The sequence below is a fragment of the Diabrotica undecimpunctata genome, chromosome 8 (genome assembly GCF_040954645.1).
Source record: "Diabrotica undecimpunctata isolate CICGRU chromosome 8, icDiaUnde3, whole genome shotgun sequence".
NCBI classification, from domain to species: domain Eukaryota; kingdom Metazoa; phylum Arthropoda; class Insecta; order Coleoptera; family Chrysomelidae; genus Diabrotica; species Diabrotica undecimpunctata.
In genome coordinates this window covers 124,644,179-124,661,150 of record NC_092810.1, presented here as the reverse complement: position 1 = coordinate 124,661,150, position 16,972 = coordinate 124,644,179, and the positions used below count along the sequence as shown (strand labels likewise).

The 16,972-nt window shown below is 31.7% G+C and overlaps 1 protein-coding gene across 1 annotated transcript in view; it reads left to right on the top strand.

Moving 5' to 3' along the window:
- Positions 1-16,972, top strand: part of LOC140447948 (uncharacterized) — a 421,074-nt gene that overhangs the window by 41,061 nt on the left and 363,041 nt on the right. Inside the window, exon 2 of the mRNA XM_072540908.1 lies at positions 4,618-4,655. The gene's annotated coding sequence lies outside the window, so the exon portion shown is untranslated. The remainder of the gene's footprint in view (positions 1-4,617; positions 4,656-16,972) is intronic.

Below are 16,972 nucleotides of genomic sequence, written 5' to 3'. Positions count from 1 at the left end.
CGTCCCCTCCGCTAAAACATGTCTGGCTTTCATGGCATTCGAGAAGGTTCACGAAGGGTCATCGGCCGATTCTAGGGAACTCCAAATAACGGTTATTTAATATATGTAGAGAACTTTTTATTGTAAATAGTTAGTCTAAAAAGAATAATTGTATCGAGTCGAGTTTGAATGATAACGCGGAAATAAATTATATAAATTATAATAGTGTCAGTGAAGAAAAAAATTAGTGTAAGATTATATATAAATTAAATAAATAAAGACCCTAATAAACTGTTAGAACATTTTATAATAAATAAAGTTAAAGAATTAGATTTATAATAATAGTCCATTACTTTAATAGTATTCAAACTAAATTTTAAGTTTATTTGAGAAGTATTACCGGAGTTGTAGAGATTTGAATACCGCGCGGTCGGTACGTGCGCTCTCAGTGTAAAAACAATACAGAAACTGTATTGTTTCGTGATTGAACGACGAAGTTTTCAATCGTTCAACTCTTTCTTGTCATATATGAAAAAAATGTTTTAAAAACGATGAGAATTGGAAAAATGCTAAAGAATAAGAGACGAAGATTCGTTCAAACTTATTTTAAAACTTTATTTTTTTTAATTTCTTCGTTTAATCACGAAACAATACTATAAACATAAACTATTCAAAGTTCCAGCAAAATCGATCGATTCGTTCTCGAGAAGTATGCCTACCGCAAAAAAATTTGAATACCGCGCGGTCGGTACCGTATGTACTGACCGCGTGGTATTCAAATCTCTATAACTTCGATCGTATTGCTCTAATTTACTTCAAATTTGGTGTGAATATTCCTGACGTCCTATAATTTTATATGGAATAAAAAATAAATCGTTTTGGTAAAAATACAAGACCTATGTAACCCCTTAAATCTTACTTACTTTTTGGCTTACTTTTTCAAAATTATTTTGATTTGTTTTATTTGGTCACTCTTCATCACTCAGTCACTCACATTTCTTTACCATTAAATTGACTTTATTAATACTTTATTATTTAAGAATGCTTCATTAATGATATATTCAGAGTATAAGTTAAATGGTTCTGGTGACAGTATAAAACCTGAACTGATCTCCCTGTTGTGTATATTCTTCAGCTAACCTTCCTTTGACTTATACTGTTACTTTTTGATTATAATCAAACTTTATAATGATTCGTATGTAACCATGTAGTAACCTATTCGTTAAGAAGTTGTACAAGCTGTTCTTTTTTCCCCAATAAAATACTACATTACAATAAATTAAAAAGGCAGACATCTAAGCATTGTAAGTATATGCAAAAACTGTTTCTTTTGGCTATGAACATATTTATGAGCCAATTTTTTTGTACTATAACACTTCTGTACATGAATGCATTTGAAATACATATTTTGAATTTACTTCGTTAATAGTAGCAAAGAATCTCAAAAAGTGATTCATACACATTCAAAAGTGTATAAATTTTCTTGGGGAAATATTCTGAAAAACAATAAATCCATTTTCGCTAATAAATGTTTATTTTTACTTATCTGTTTCACAACTTAACTCCCAACGCCTGACATAAAACAGTACTACCGCTTAATTGAATGGTCTTATTTATATTTTAATTAGTAGTAGCGACCATTCTATGTTTTTGTGTATCCTACATTTTCCGAGTATCAATATTGTTCCCACTCAATAATAAATCATAAAATCCCAACTGACTGTTACGGTTGCGTGTATCAAATCATTAATAACCTCTATTGCACTCACACTAATCGGGCAGCGATCGGGTATCTGCTAGGTGGTTCGGTGTTTTCACTCGTTGCACTCCAGCTGCAAGTTTGATTATCTTGCGCAATAATCCAATCTCATGGTTAGAGATAGAGGTGGACGAATTATAATATCTTATGTGGTTAATGTATTCAATAAAAAATTCTTAAATCTAAAGATCTAAAGATTTTCTCCAAAAACAACTAATAATTTAACTTTAGAACTAAATATCTCAAAATTTAGCAAATGTCACTTGACTCCCTCTCACCTTCTTCTTAATTTAAAATTGCGAAAACATACCAGTTTGGTAAAAATGGGTATAAAATTATTAATAAGCATATATGTTAAACATTGAGAAAAAAATAGTAGGAAAGATTATGAGTGAGAAAAACACAGAGAGGGAGATGTGAATGTGTGTTTCGCCGGAAAAGCAAAAACACTTCCTTTGACTATAAAGATCATATCAAGACTTCTTTGGTTATAAATTTCTTTAATCATAAATTTATGGTTTATCATAGTTAAAATACACATGAAAGAAATCAGTGAAAATGAAGATGGAATTTGTTTAAATTCCAATATGGTTGTATAAATTAATCATTACATTTTTCCTCCGCTGTATTCATCCGATCCTAATAGTACCGCTGAGGCTCGGAAATACATCTCGAAAACAGAAGAGCACCAGTCGTTGAAAAGAAAAGACGTAACCCGGGAAGTGAACCCATGCACGCATATTGAATTGGTTTTGTTCGTTGTTTCGTAGTGCAAACCCTGGTAATTAGACCCAGCGGTAAGTTTTACCTAGTTCTACCTAAACCTATAAATTGTCTTTGATTGTTTATTGCAACCATTTAAATTTTAATAATTATTGGCACCTATGAGTTAAAAGTTTATTTTTTCTCTCCAGAGTTATCGAAGGAATAGTTCTGTTAATTTAAGTACTATTAATTCGTAATAGTACATTTGTTTGTTAATACCCCACAGAATTAATACAGTTACATCGTCCTTATGATTCTGTAGATACGACTATAATTTTAATATGAATATCCTAACGTGTCTCTCTAGATTGTATAGATATATAAAATATCCATGTTGCTATAGAAAATGCATCATATTATTTTCCCATCTCTAACACGTAACTCAGTTCACGGCCTTCTTAGTTCTTGGAGGTTTTTTCTGTTCAGAACACGTGGAGACTAAACAACTACGGAGGAAAACGATATGATCATTTGTATTCTAAACAGTAACGTAGTTTGGAATTTCGAGTAACTATATGGAAATTAGGAAGATGTTCGGACTCTTTGTCGTCGGTGGTCGATAATTTCAAACTAGTTCGAATCTGTCCTTGTATGTCATTAACTATTCGCTGGCACCTCATGTAACCGACAGGATTAGAATTATAATTAGAATAATAAGTTTTATCAGTTAACTTATGTTAAGATGTACCAGATATAAACAAATATGTTTCGTTCTTCTTGTTGAACTGAATTATTGCTCAGTATAGGGCCCGAAATATTCTTTAGCGAAACCGAAATATCTGGACGCATGCAGTAACCTTGCGGTATACAGTAACATACATAATATAATATATACAGTGTGTCAATTTAACTTACAATGGGCTATATTTCACGAATAAAAGCTGATATCGAAAAATGCTTGAAACCGTTTCTAGGATAGTAAGGGGGAACTAAAATGACATGAAAGAGAACTCACCCCCATCAACCCCCTAGGCTCCACCCACCACAACCAAAAAGGTTTAAATTGCAAACCCCTACTTGCGATACGTCATTGAAAAGACTATAAAAAATGCTATCCATTGGTATAAATAATAATTATACATGGCGAAGCAATAATTGTGAAATTTTGGCTTAAATGGAAAATTTAATGAGGTTAGGTAACCTAAACTAATAATTTTTTGTGTTGTTTTGTTTTTATTTATTAAGTTTAACTGTCGGTGTGTTTAATGTGTTTAGTTTTAGTAGTAGTGGTCTAGCTAGTTTAAAAAGAACTTTGAATACAGTGAAAAAGTGGTTGAAAGTACACTTTTTATTTAGCATAATGTACAGTAATCGAAGTGTTAGAATTTTAAAGGCTGCTCTTGCAATACAGGAAAATTCAGGCAAGTATCTTGTATTATTATAATTTTTAGTTTTTCCTCTAAATTTTGGTACAATAGCTTACTGACCGATTGTAACTAAACAAACCAGACTAAATAAATTAGGTAGTCAAATTGTTTACTTACTTAAAATAAGTCTGTAAATATAGATTAATTTTAGATTATAGATTAGATTGTAATATAGAAAAGTAATTATCTAAATTTGCCTTGTCTTTCGATTTAAATAGTAGAATCATTCTACTAGGTCTAGTTCTATTATATTTCTTCAGCAGCACACGAAAAAATGACAAATTTTATACTGAAATTGGCAAAAAATTAGCTTTATGAATTAACGGTTTTACGGCTTACGTTGAATTCCAATCGGGGGTGGTAGGATAAACAAAATATCTACGACTAACGGAATTTTTGATTACTGTAAAAATTTGTAGTGACATAAAAATATTGCGAGAAAGGACCGCAGAGAAATAATAGACTATACGGGATGTCTAAAGAAATTTGAAAAATAAGGAGAAAACAAATAAATTGAAACGTGAAAGCATGTCGACACCTTACAATATAATGCTCATATATCAATAAACAGTTCTTCCTCCTAAATCAGTTCACAATACACCCACAAATAGTTATACATACATGTATGTTAAAATAGGTCACTTCATAAAAATAGGTTGATGACAAAACCGCTGTTAGAAATAAATTTTGTCGAAATTAAGGAAACATTAAATTTCAGTGAGTTTTATTATTTGTTTTTTGTTTTAGGTCGTTCGAAAAGGCGAGCCCAACAAAAACTGTCTTAGGTGAGCTTTATTTTAAATTTTTACTTTCACAGAAGCAAATATCTAATCTAACACACAAAGCAAATATTTCCATTTTTCAGGAATATTTACCGTGACCTGTGTTCGGTTTTGTGAAATGATATTTATATAATGGAAGGATGTAATATTAAACTAACTATTCTATATTGGCATAACTAGATATGTAATGTTATCAAATATGTTTTTGTTGGAAGCAAACTACAACCATTATACTATATACTTCACGAATCAATCCTATGTCAAATATTGCGGATATAAACTACCGTGATTAAAGATAATAAAGAGCATAAGGAGATTATGAAAAGTCAGAGTATAAAACTGCACATATCGGCCTGGGCATAAAATAACGTTGTAACTAACAGGAAAAAGACAGTTAAGATTTGATTTCACGTACAGTGCGTCTGTGTATCCGCTTATACGTATTTCGCCCTAATAGGGCTCTTCAGAGACGGCTATTCACAGTCGCTCTAAACGTGAAAATAAATCTTTTCTGTCTTAGGAAGCAACTCTAACATGGCTTCGTATAGACGCAAATAGCGATATCTGATATTAAAATCCGTAAACTAATTTTCGAAACCAAATTCAGATTTACGCTTTAATCTGTGCCTTCTAAGAATTGCAAGGCAAAACAGACGTTGAGAAATACTCTCTAACTGTCTCTAATAACATCTTTATCAACGTTTGTTTTGCCTTGCAATTCTTAGAAGGCACAGATTAAAGCATAAATCTGAATTTGGTTTCGAAAGTTAGTTTACGGATTTTAATATCAGATGTCGCTATTTGCATCTATACGAAGCCATGTTAGAGTTGCTTCCTAAGACAGAAAAGATTTATTTTCACGTTTAGAGCGACTGTGAATAGCCGTCTCTGAAGAGCCCTATTAGGGCGAAATACGTATAAGGCGGATACACAGACGCACTGTACGTGAAATCAAATCTTAAGTGCCTTTTTCCTTATATTCCGATATACTCTGTACGAGTACTAAAAACCAATTCGTTAAGGATTTTTGCTTAGTTGAGGATATATGTTGTGAAATGCAATTTTTAGATTCCCTATGTCTCTAATAACATCTTTATCAACGTCTGTTTTACTTTGCAATTCTTAGAAGGCACAGATTAAAGCATAAATCTGAATTTGGTTTCGAATATTAGTTTACGGGTTATAACTAACATTTTTGTCGATTTTAAGTTACCGTGTTCTTCTTGTAAAACTTGTTTTGCTCTATCCACCAATATCGTCGGTATGCATCCATAACTAGATATTTAATGTTATCAAATATGTTTTTGCTGGAAACAAACTACAACCATTATACTACATACTTCACGAATCAATCCTATGTCAAATATTCTGGATATAAAATACCGTGATTAAAGATAAGAAAGAGTATAACGAGATTATAAGAAATCAGAACATAAAACTGCACATATCGACCTGTGCATAGAATAATGTTGTGACATTTTTGTCAATTTTGAGTTGTTTTGCTCTATCCACAAATATCGTCGGTGTAGCTGGAACTGCATTTATAAGAATACTTCCAAACAACATATTAATAATTATTTTATTTTCTTTTTTTACTTCGTCTGTTTTTATTTTTTTTTGTAGTTTTCTTAATACATTATAACTTTTCCTCAGCTTTCACTTTCACGTACTGCATTGTTGTTAAAATGGCTGGTCGTGATTTAGGTCGAGATACAATACCAAGTTTTCAAGAATTTTAGGTGAAGATCATTGTAAGTGGTTTATACAAGGATAATTCAACAAAGTATGTTTCCGTGATTAGGTGCATATAAATGGTAACTAATGAGTATATATCAAAATAAAGAGATTATTATTAGTTTTTTTATTGATTTTACCTTAACGTGATTTTTTTTACTCAAACATGTATCTAAGAATTCACATCATACATACTAACAAGAAGTAAATAAAATAATATCTGTTAGATGTATTTCTTAGAAAATGAGCATTTATAAATTATAAAACAGTTTTTAATGTTTGCATAACGATAATCTTCCGCAGATCGAATATTAAATATAGTAAAATTATTATACACTTTAAACTTCCTTTTATAATAAAACAATGATACCTGTGATTGGGGTGTAGTTAATATTTTTTGCAAATCAAAGCAGGCAGTTCACATGCAACACATTTGTTTGCAATATCCATCTCTTCGATCCTGACCCCCCAGGGGAGATCTCTGTCTCTGGTCATTTCTTTTAACTCATCCATAGGTTTTTTGCATATGCCTGTAATTTGATCGATCTGTCTTGTTGGAGATCTTCCTCTTGATATTCGGCCTTCTACCTTTCCTTGGATAATAAGTATTTCCATGTTCAAAGTATTTTAATTGTTGAAGACAACCTTTGCTGGATAGCCGTTTGCTGACTTTTAGCTCATTTAAAATTGAAATATTTGTCCTGTGGTCGGTCCACGAAATTCGTAACATGCTTCTCGAACAGAACATTTCAGTGGCGTCTATCTTTCTTCTTTCCGCTTGTCGTAGGATCCAAGATTCACATCCGTATGTTTACAATATGTAAAGCATATTCCTTTTCTATTTGGTCTTTCTCTGCTTTAGTGTTATGTAGATTACAAGTGAGACACTGATTTTTTTTCTGATACAAAAAGCCGATATTAAGCTACGTATTGAATGGCTACGTATTGGTGGTTGGCTTATCGCATGGGTAATTCTATAACATCATCATCAGTGGCATTACAGCTCGTTATGAGCCAAAGCCTTCCTCAGAACAAACTTCCATTCACCCCTGTCTCTGGCAACTCTTCTCCATGCTTTAACTCCGATGGATTTTAGATCATCCTCTATGTTATCTTGATACCTAAGTTTTGGTCTTCCTCTGGCTAGTCTTCTCACTGGTCCTCTTCGGTCGAAATTTTTTCTGATCGTTGCATCTTCATCTCTCCTAATTACATGTCCTTTCATTAACCACATATATGTTATGTTAAGTGTCAAAAAATGTTTTTTTACAAACTTCCCGGAGTTGGTGTTCTGCAACTGCAAATTATATTCATATGTTCAGTTTCTTCTGAACTCTTTTAACTTTGCAACCTTTCTCTCTTGTCTGAGAACATATCTACATAATTATTAGCTCTGTTTGTCATGATCAGCTATTTTTCAAAAAATATTAAATAAATTGAGTCTTATCATTTTCAAATAATTTCGATTTACATTTTTTGTTACATTTAAGGTTACATCCAGGTCCCAATTCACTTATTTTCGGTAATTTATCAGTTTTAATAGTATCTTATTGCCTATACTAAAATAATTTTTAATTGAAGGTGATTACTTGGTAACCTCGCACTTAACGAAGCCCTTAACGATAACTTTTCAACCAAATCTTATTCCACTTATCAATTTTGCAAAAAAATTTAATTATTTATTTAAACATATAAGTAATTACGTAAAAATTAAATCTAAGGCCGATATAATTATTAAATTATCATGAGTCTTTTGACAGGCATCTTATAGTTGTCTAACAAATTAAAGTAAAATTTTATTCTTATTAGAGAGTACCTAATACAGAACTTCAAAAAACAGAAAACTTTGGAAAATACTTATTTTTTCATTAGGCTAAACAATCTGAAATTTTAACAAACGATCTCGTCATTACACATCATTCTCTATTTATAGAATTGCTGTGTGCTGTATTTACAGAATTTACGTTATATTTGTTTTTTTTTAACTTAATTTGAAAGTTTCCTTGTGTTTATTTGTTTATATAAATATAAAAATATATTATGAAGTTCATATAAATTAAAATGAAGTAAGCTAAACTATTATCATGTGAATGCGTAAATATAGTAGTGCATTTGTTTATTTCAGTAAATTCTCAAAATATGAAATGAAGTTTCTAATAGCTTTGTTAGAAGAAGACTGAGATTGTGAAAATGCCGACTCACTTAATGTGGTTTATTTGCCGCCGAGATTAGATTAGAACATTTCTGATGTAGAAGACATTGATGGTAAAAAAAAAATAATATTATTTGTGAAGAATCAATAAAATCGGATATTGCAGGTACATATGAAAGACAAGTGATTGGGAATTCTGACGATTCTGATTATGATATTCCTCTGAACCACAGATAAAACGTCCAAAGAAAAAACCAGGCAAAAATAGTAAATCCAAATTTGTCTCAAGTCTGATTGATATTTAGACAATATAAAAGCCCACAGTGGAAGCAAGTCATATATAAAAGTTTTTCACTTTTTTTTGATAAATTTGTAATTGGGAGCATTCTTTATTTTACAAATATTTATGCATTGCAGAATAACCGTCACGATTTTGAAATGAATAACATAGATTTAAAAAAAAATATTAGCATAATATATATTTGGTTCACACTCTGCTTTAAGTTGATATGCATTGGTCAAAGGATGAGGATAAAGAAGTGCACATTATAAGAGAAAGCATGAGCTGACATAGATTTATATTTATAATTTATAATAGTGAAGAAACTGCTACATCAGTGTCAAACTTAGTACATGTACGTCAATCTAAATTTGCTTTACCAGATGAAACCAGATTCGAGAATATTGGCCACATTACAAAATGAGACGATAGTGCAATAATGTAGAATATGCAACAGTAATACTATTTATTTACACTGAGCGGCAAAAAAAGTGGCCACCCTATAAATTTCCGAAAATAAAAATTTGTTGCTATCATGTATGCTTGTTTTTGACAGTTTTGACATTTATGTTGTTGTTTTCTGTAGTCGCTGTGAGTCGAAGTTGAAAACATTTAATTAAACAAAAATTTAGCTTTTCAAACGTGGATTTCCACTAGTCGCTGTTTATCTTCTAATTTGAAAACATTTAATTAACCAGTTTTTTCCTCAACCGTTGATTTCCACTAAGCGAATAATTCAGATATGGTGTTATTAACAGTAGATGTTGTTCGAATTATTAAGTAAGGCTGGCTATTGTTCCTGAATTACAACTCAAGACACTGTAGGAATCGATTAATTTTTGCTCGACAACATCAACACTGGATTGGAGCCGAATTCTCTTTACTGATAAATCGCGGTTCTGTTTGAAGTCTGGCCATGTCCGAGAGAGTATTTGAAGACATAGAAATAAAAAATATACCCAAGCTTGTATGTCCCAGAGAAGGAAGTTTGGCGGTAGTGGTGTCATGGTTTGTGCTGGAATCTCATTTAAAGCTCGAACTGAACTTATTTTCATCAATGGCCCCCTGATGCTCACCGGTACATAGAGGATATGTTGACAAAAGTAGTAGTTCTATTTGGTCCATTTATTGGGGACAAATTAGTCTTTATGCATAATAATGCATACTGCAAGAATCGTGACAAATTACTTGGGGGAAGTAGGAATTAATACTCTGATCTGCAGCCCTGATCAGAATATCATCGAATATCTTTGGGATGAACTTCATCTTAGGGTTAGAAGTCAACCAGGCCAGCCAGAAAGTCTTGCAAAACTTCAAAAAAAGGTTTGTAAAGAATATAAACGAATTCCTCAAGTGTTTATTCAAAATTTGTTTCTTTTCCTTACAAACCGTATGCAAACTGCAAACTGTTACTGATGCTTTAGCGCAAAATACCCGATATTAGAAAATGTTGTTCAATTTCACTCGTAGTTTTTATTGTTTGTAATTATTTTGGATATTACACTATTTTCTTTTGTAGCCTTCTAATTAAATAAATTATGCTAAGGAATCGGACAGTAATGGCCATTTTTTGTTTTAAAAGTGAAAGATGTTGAGTATATAATATGAAACAGTGCATAAAACTTTCAATGAATTTTTACTTTCGGAAATTTATAGGGTGGCCACTTTTTTTGCCGGTTAGTGTATGTAAAAGGTGTAGAATGCATCTACACCCCGAATGTTTCGAAAATTATCACATTAAAATTTAATTTACATTTAAGATACAATATGTTCCTTTATTAAAAATTGTACTGTTTTCCTTGAAAATGTGAAAAAAAATTTTTTTAGTTGTAAATTAGTCTTAATTTATGTGTTTTTAATCCAATCTAATAAATTAATTGTCAAATTTCTCTTTGTATATTGTATATGTTAATGGGTTAATACTATATAAAGAATAAACTTGCTTCAAATTTACTTTACTTACCTCAAAACTCTTTTAAAGTTAATAATAAAGTATATTTAATAAATATATTCCCAAGAAATAGAACACACTACGCCTATGCACATGTAAAATGCGGAAAGAATAAACTAAAATATCATATTTCTCTCATTGCCATTCTTTCTGAGAACGTAAATATATATAGACCAGCAAAATATTGATAAGTTTACCGATCTTTCAAACTATTCAATAAACTTGTCTCACTATACACTAGTGAATCGCATCAATTTATATTGTTACTAAGGCAAATTTTATGGGACTATGTTACTTTTTCCCTTATTTACATGGGCGAAGCATACACAATAAAAATGACCTAGGTAAGAATTTACTGCTTTTTACATGGTTGCCGCTACCGTTTAGTTCAATTTGTAGATTAGTCACCTTTAATTGAAAATTGTCCGACTATAGAGGTCCACAGTTTCTTTAAGACAATAATTTTCCAAACACTTGGATCCCTTTGTCTCTCCCTTCCCAGATCTTTTTTCTTTGGGTGTTGTTTTATCTTAACAGACGTATTTAATGATGAACTTGTAACATCCGTGCATGCAGAAATTTCCTCTGTCGATGTATCTTGAGTATGTACACGTACACTGTGAATTTTTTATCAGTAGAAGTTAGTTCGGTCGTAAATGATGTAAGTGTTATTTTTGTTTGAAATTCCAAACTAGTATTTTCACGCGAGTTTTTAAGATTTAAGACATGTTTACTATGCTCAGCAGTTAATAATAAAGAATTTACTTCTTGTCCGTCGTCTTTCTGATTAGAAGAGCCTGGTAAATTAATTTGAATGTTATTCATAGTAATATTCCACTTCCTTGCTTTCGTGTAACACAACTTACAATGAAGTTGTAAAAACTTACTCAATAAATTTTTAGAGAAAATCGGTTGCCTGTAAAGTCGGTTTTACGGGCGAAGATTTTACGTGACAACGTCTTTTTCTCGGTAGAATATTTATTGATATGAATATTATTAAATTGCACAATAGGAACAAGGAATTGAATGAAAATAAGAATTGCACAAATTTTAACTATAGAAATATATTTTGTTTACTAAAACATTGTACATGTAAACTTAAACTTAACTAATTTCTATTTGAGTGATTTTGTTGAGGAAAGGACGATGATAGGAGAAATATGAAATGAAAGGAAGTGTTTCTGCTGTAATGTGTCTTGAACGCCAAGAACGCTCGAGAAAGACAGAGACACAAGCACGCACCGATTCAACGCGCCTAATTCTCTAGTGCTACGCGCGCAGCGGACCGATCATGTTTGAGTGGGAGAGAGACGCAAGGCATTCGCCGGTCCGGCGGGCCTCTCTCTCGTTCGGTGACTCATCGTAACAGACGTGAGCGGGCGTTACACTTTTTCATGAATGACTCCGAGCCACAACCTAATTTAAGACGTTGTCACGTCAAAAACATTGTATACAATGTTACAATGTTTTTATAAAAAATATTCATTAATAAGAAAATTTTTCAATATTGTAACATTGGTTACGTTTTTTCCACCAAGTAATTCAAAATTTGCACTCACAATGACTTATTTTGTTGAATAACTTTATATTTACTTAATCCAAATAAATATTAATCCAACCATTCCAAAAATTGTAAGTAGAGTTACAATGTTATTCATATCAATAGGTGTCGATATACGTTTCCATATTTTTCTCTTTGTTCTTATCAATCACTAGTATTTAATTTTTATGACGACTACATACGTAAATAAGACATTTGGATATAAATTCTATTTATATTCTACTTAAACTTCTATTTCTCTTAAAAATCTTAAATTTTTCACTTCAGTATTACATAAATGATCAATTAAGTTACGCATTATTAGGCAAGTTTTTATCCCTTTGTTAAACTAACTAGCTGCGCGTTTTCTGCTTGAGATTAACGAAAATGATTGGCAAAAGGAGAATCGGAGAAACAATCATTTTAACAAGAAAACTCTTTATCATTCTTGCCAACACTATTATTCGAAGGGTCTAGTTCACACAGAACCTATTTCTCAACATCAATGCCATCAGATGGCAGGATGGGATAACAAGCTGCCAAAAGAGCTTATTTGCTAGTACGGTTTATCAACCATCTACAAAATGTGTCAAATGTTACAGACAGATAATATCGATTAAACTTCATTTAGTGCATTTTATCTTAATTTAAGCATGTTTTTAAAAATTGCAGAAATAAAATAAGGGATTTTCTAACAATTCTTTATAAAGTCACTAAAAACAGTTTAGGGGTTTTTCAATAGGCATAACAGATTTAAAAAGCTTCTGAAACTGTTTTCTTGTGGCATGTTTAACTTGGATATTTTTTAGGAGATTAAACTATAATTGATTGTAATAAGAATTGCATTTTACATTTTTTGCTTTAACGTTTCGATTTGCAATCCGAAAATGGTTTTTAAAAATCTAATCTAATAAAAGGCTAGGCCGATACGTCAAGCGCGAACGCAGTTTGTCCGGGACGATAATTCCTAGCGCCATCTAGGAAAGAAATTTGAAACGAGACGGTTGATTTATTGCTAATTCATTCTACAAATTGATGATTCAAATATGTATTAATATATAATAGTATTTGTAGACCAGGGCGGATCTGTGAAGCAACGACTACATTTGGATGTGAGAGACTACATTCGGCTTTTTACAGAAGATGTTGTGTGATAACTTCAGTAATAATAGGTCGTAATAAAATAGCGATAATTTAATTTGAATAAAAATGTTTAAAATTATTGCTGAAATCTGAATTTGGTCTCGAAAATCAGTTTACGGATTTCTTTATCAGATGTCGGTATTGCGTCCAGATCGAAGCCATTTTATAGTTGCTTCTATTATGACAGAAAAGATTATTTTCACGTTTAGAGCGTTTGTGAATAGCCGCTCCGAAGATCCCTTTTAGGGTGAAATACGTTTAAGCGGATACACAGACGCACTATACGTGACATCAAATCTTAACTGTCTTTCTTTTTATTCCTATTATTAAAAACTCATCGAAATAGAATCGTACAAAATGGTAAAAATTGCCAAACCCTTATTTTTTAACTTTTATAAAGATTGACTTTATTTACGGTAATCCACAAGAATTTTATAAGAAAGCTGCACTTTTTACCTTTAAAACGCATTTTAATTTTTGTCCATAGGACAATCCTATCAAAAGATATCGAATTTTCACCGTCAAGTTGAAATCAATTTTATTTAAAATTGATTTCGCGCACGTATCTGACATTGAAAATCGCTGGTTACTTCAAGCGTTATTTCTGAGACATAGATTGATTCTACACAAAAAGTGCTAATTAACCTTCTTGTTTAAAATTATCCCAGCTACATTTTTTATTTGAAACATTTTTTTCTACGGCATACAGATTCTTGGTAGATAGATTTTTTCCGTATATCCCCACCTACGAGGGGGGTTTTAAGGGAAGCCTTAAAGTAAAAGTGGTAAATTTTTTTGAATATTTTTTGTGGTCTTAAAATGGACATTCTCAGCAAAATTCAGCTTGTTCGTATAATTTTTAGAGGTCATATCTCTGAGGACTGGACTTAATCAGGTAAGTCTACTCAACAAAATGAAGGTATTGAGGCATTAGTTCAACTTTTGTATCAATCAATCATAAAATTTTTGGAATAAATTAATTCCATTATGACCCACGTATCTAGAGATTTTCTTCAGATATCCAAGAACAGAATAGCAGGTAATTGTCATGTAATATTCTTAAAGGTTGACCTGACAATATACGACATGGCATATTCCTACGCCCTGTTTATTTTCTGATGACTATTTAGTTTATTAAGACTTTTTTTGAGAATAGTAAACTACCGAAAAAAGAATTTTTATTTCGTAAAAATAGATATTATTGCATTTAGCATCAAAACCCATTACGTACAAAGAAGTGTAGTATACCCAGTGACCGTAAAGTAAAATATGATTCCTTAATATAGAAATACGAACTGCTTAACGATTTGTTTACACCTACGCGGACATGAATACTTGTTTGTTTCGTGGTGAAGTCAATGTTTGGGAAAGTATGTACTATTTCTTTTCATATTTTTACTATTAATATTTCTGTTACGGTCCTGTAATGTGATCTAAATTCAATACTGTATCCTAACGACTTTGGTAAAATATATTATTTCCTGTTATTTCGTAAAATTGTAAAATCTGGTCGTCTCATCTATTATGTTGAAGTACGAAGAATTTGACTTCTTTTGTGTCGCCAATATAGAAACAAGTGTACGGTTCGTATTACCAGAACAATTATCGCAACACAATAGAGTAATTTATTGGTGTACCCTCTTGGTATACAGACCACACGCAACGGTTAGGAGGGTGGTTCCTGACCGTCTTAAGTCTCAACTCAAGCCACTTCATCCAAAGACAGCGAACGAGACACACGACGTTTGTTGGCTCTCGTGCCATAGAGCCGCCTCGGGCATCCCGACGTACCAAGGAGATCTCCTGGGCTACGACATCAATATTTCAAAGGGTAAGTCGATATTCTCTGTACAAACATTAATAATGAGTAAGACCAGTTTCTTTCCTAATTTATTGACAGTTTTATTTGCTATTTTTCGCTAATTGATTTACCAACAAAATACTGCATTTTTCGTTATTCTTATTTATCAATTATCATTTAACCAGCGACCTCATTAAGTTTTATACAAAACATTTGGTTACTTCGAGACCGGATGATAAATAATTTTTTTGACTTTGATTCAATTAATTTCATTGTTTTAATTAATTCATTTCAATTAATTGTTTTTTTTTTCTTTTCAATTTAACTTTAAATCGGTCCTTCGGCATTCTTTTTAAATTTAATTTACATAATTAAATTGGATCATATTTACACAGCAATTTTTAAATTTATTTCTATTTTTATAATTCATAATTTCAATAGGTAAAATACTTTCATATATATTTTGATTAATATCATACATTAATTATACATATAGTACATTTACGATTTATTGTGTTTTATTATGATTTATTGTTTTACATTTTTACATTGTTTTGTGTTGATTTTTATGAATTATTTTTGTTCTACTGGTACAATACTTTCCAACTCATTCTGTACGTCTTGTTTGCTAACTTAAACACATTTCTTTCGATTTTCTTTGTAATACTTATCTTTCGTTACTTACCTTTTATCGATATTCTCACTTGTTTGCAATTGATTTTGTTTAAAACCGTTCACTTTTTTAAATCTAGATATTCTCTTCGTGTTGATTTGTTAATTTATGTTTGCATTGTCCTCTCTTTCGTGCTTGTATCTTACAATGCTCAACAAAATGAACAAATCCAACTTTTCGCGCCATACTCGGCATTCTCTAGATTCAAGGAGGCCTATGAAACGCATTCAAGTATCAAAACCACACGCCTTCATTATTATTCGTAGCCAGGGTAGATTTTCATAAATCTCACAACCTTGTTTCGATTGATTCTATTGTCTTCTTCTACTCGCTTTCGATTGTCGCTGTCTTATTTCAATATTTCGATCAAATCTCCGTTACTTGTGGTTTCGTTAGTGTCACAAAGCACCCTAAGGTAACTAATCAAGGTGTTAAATGTGTCTTGTGTTCCGGTTCTTATGAGTCATATAAATGTTTGTATTTTTTGTGACTAAACGGCTTCAGGAAGTTTTCTCGTTGGTTAATCCACATACTTCTTGTGTACGCGGCCTGATTCCACCTCATTCGAAACGACGAAATGCACGGTTTGCGAATCACGGTCTCGCTTTTGCTTCGTTTGTTAACCAACGCTCAAATTCATCTTGTTCCTTTAGACAATCACTTCTTCAAATACTAACATTTCTATTTTGCTACACAACCACATTTAATGTTCTCGTCTATTTCGTGCTTTGTGTTCTGGTTCTCACTATTCATGTAAAGTTTGTATTTTTTGGGACTAAACGGCTTCAGGAAATTTTTTCGTTGGTTAATCCACATACTTCTTGTGTACGTGGCCTGATTCCACCTCATTCGAAACGACGAATTGCACGGTTTGCGAATCACGGTCTCGCTTTTGCTTCGTTTGTTAACCAACGCTCAAATTCATCTTGTTCCTTTAGACAACCACTTCTTTAAATACTAACATTTCTATTTTGCTACACAACCACATTTAATATCCTCGTCTATTTCTTTCCACATAGTTGATACAGATCAAATATGTTTTCGTA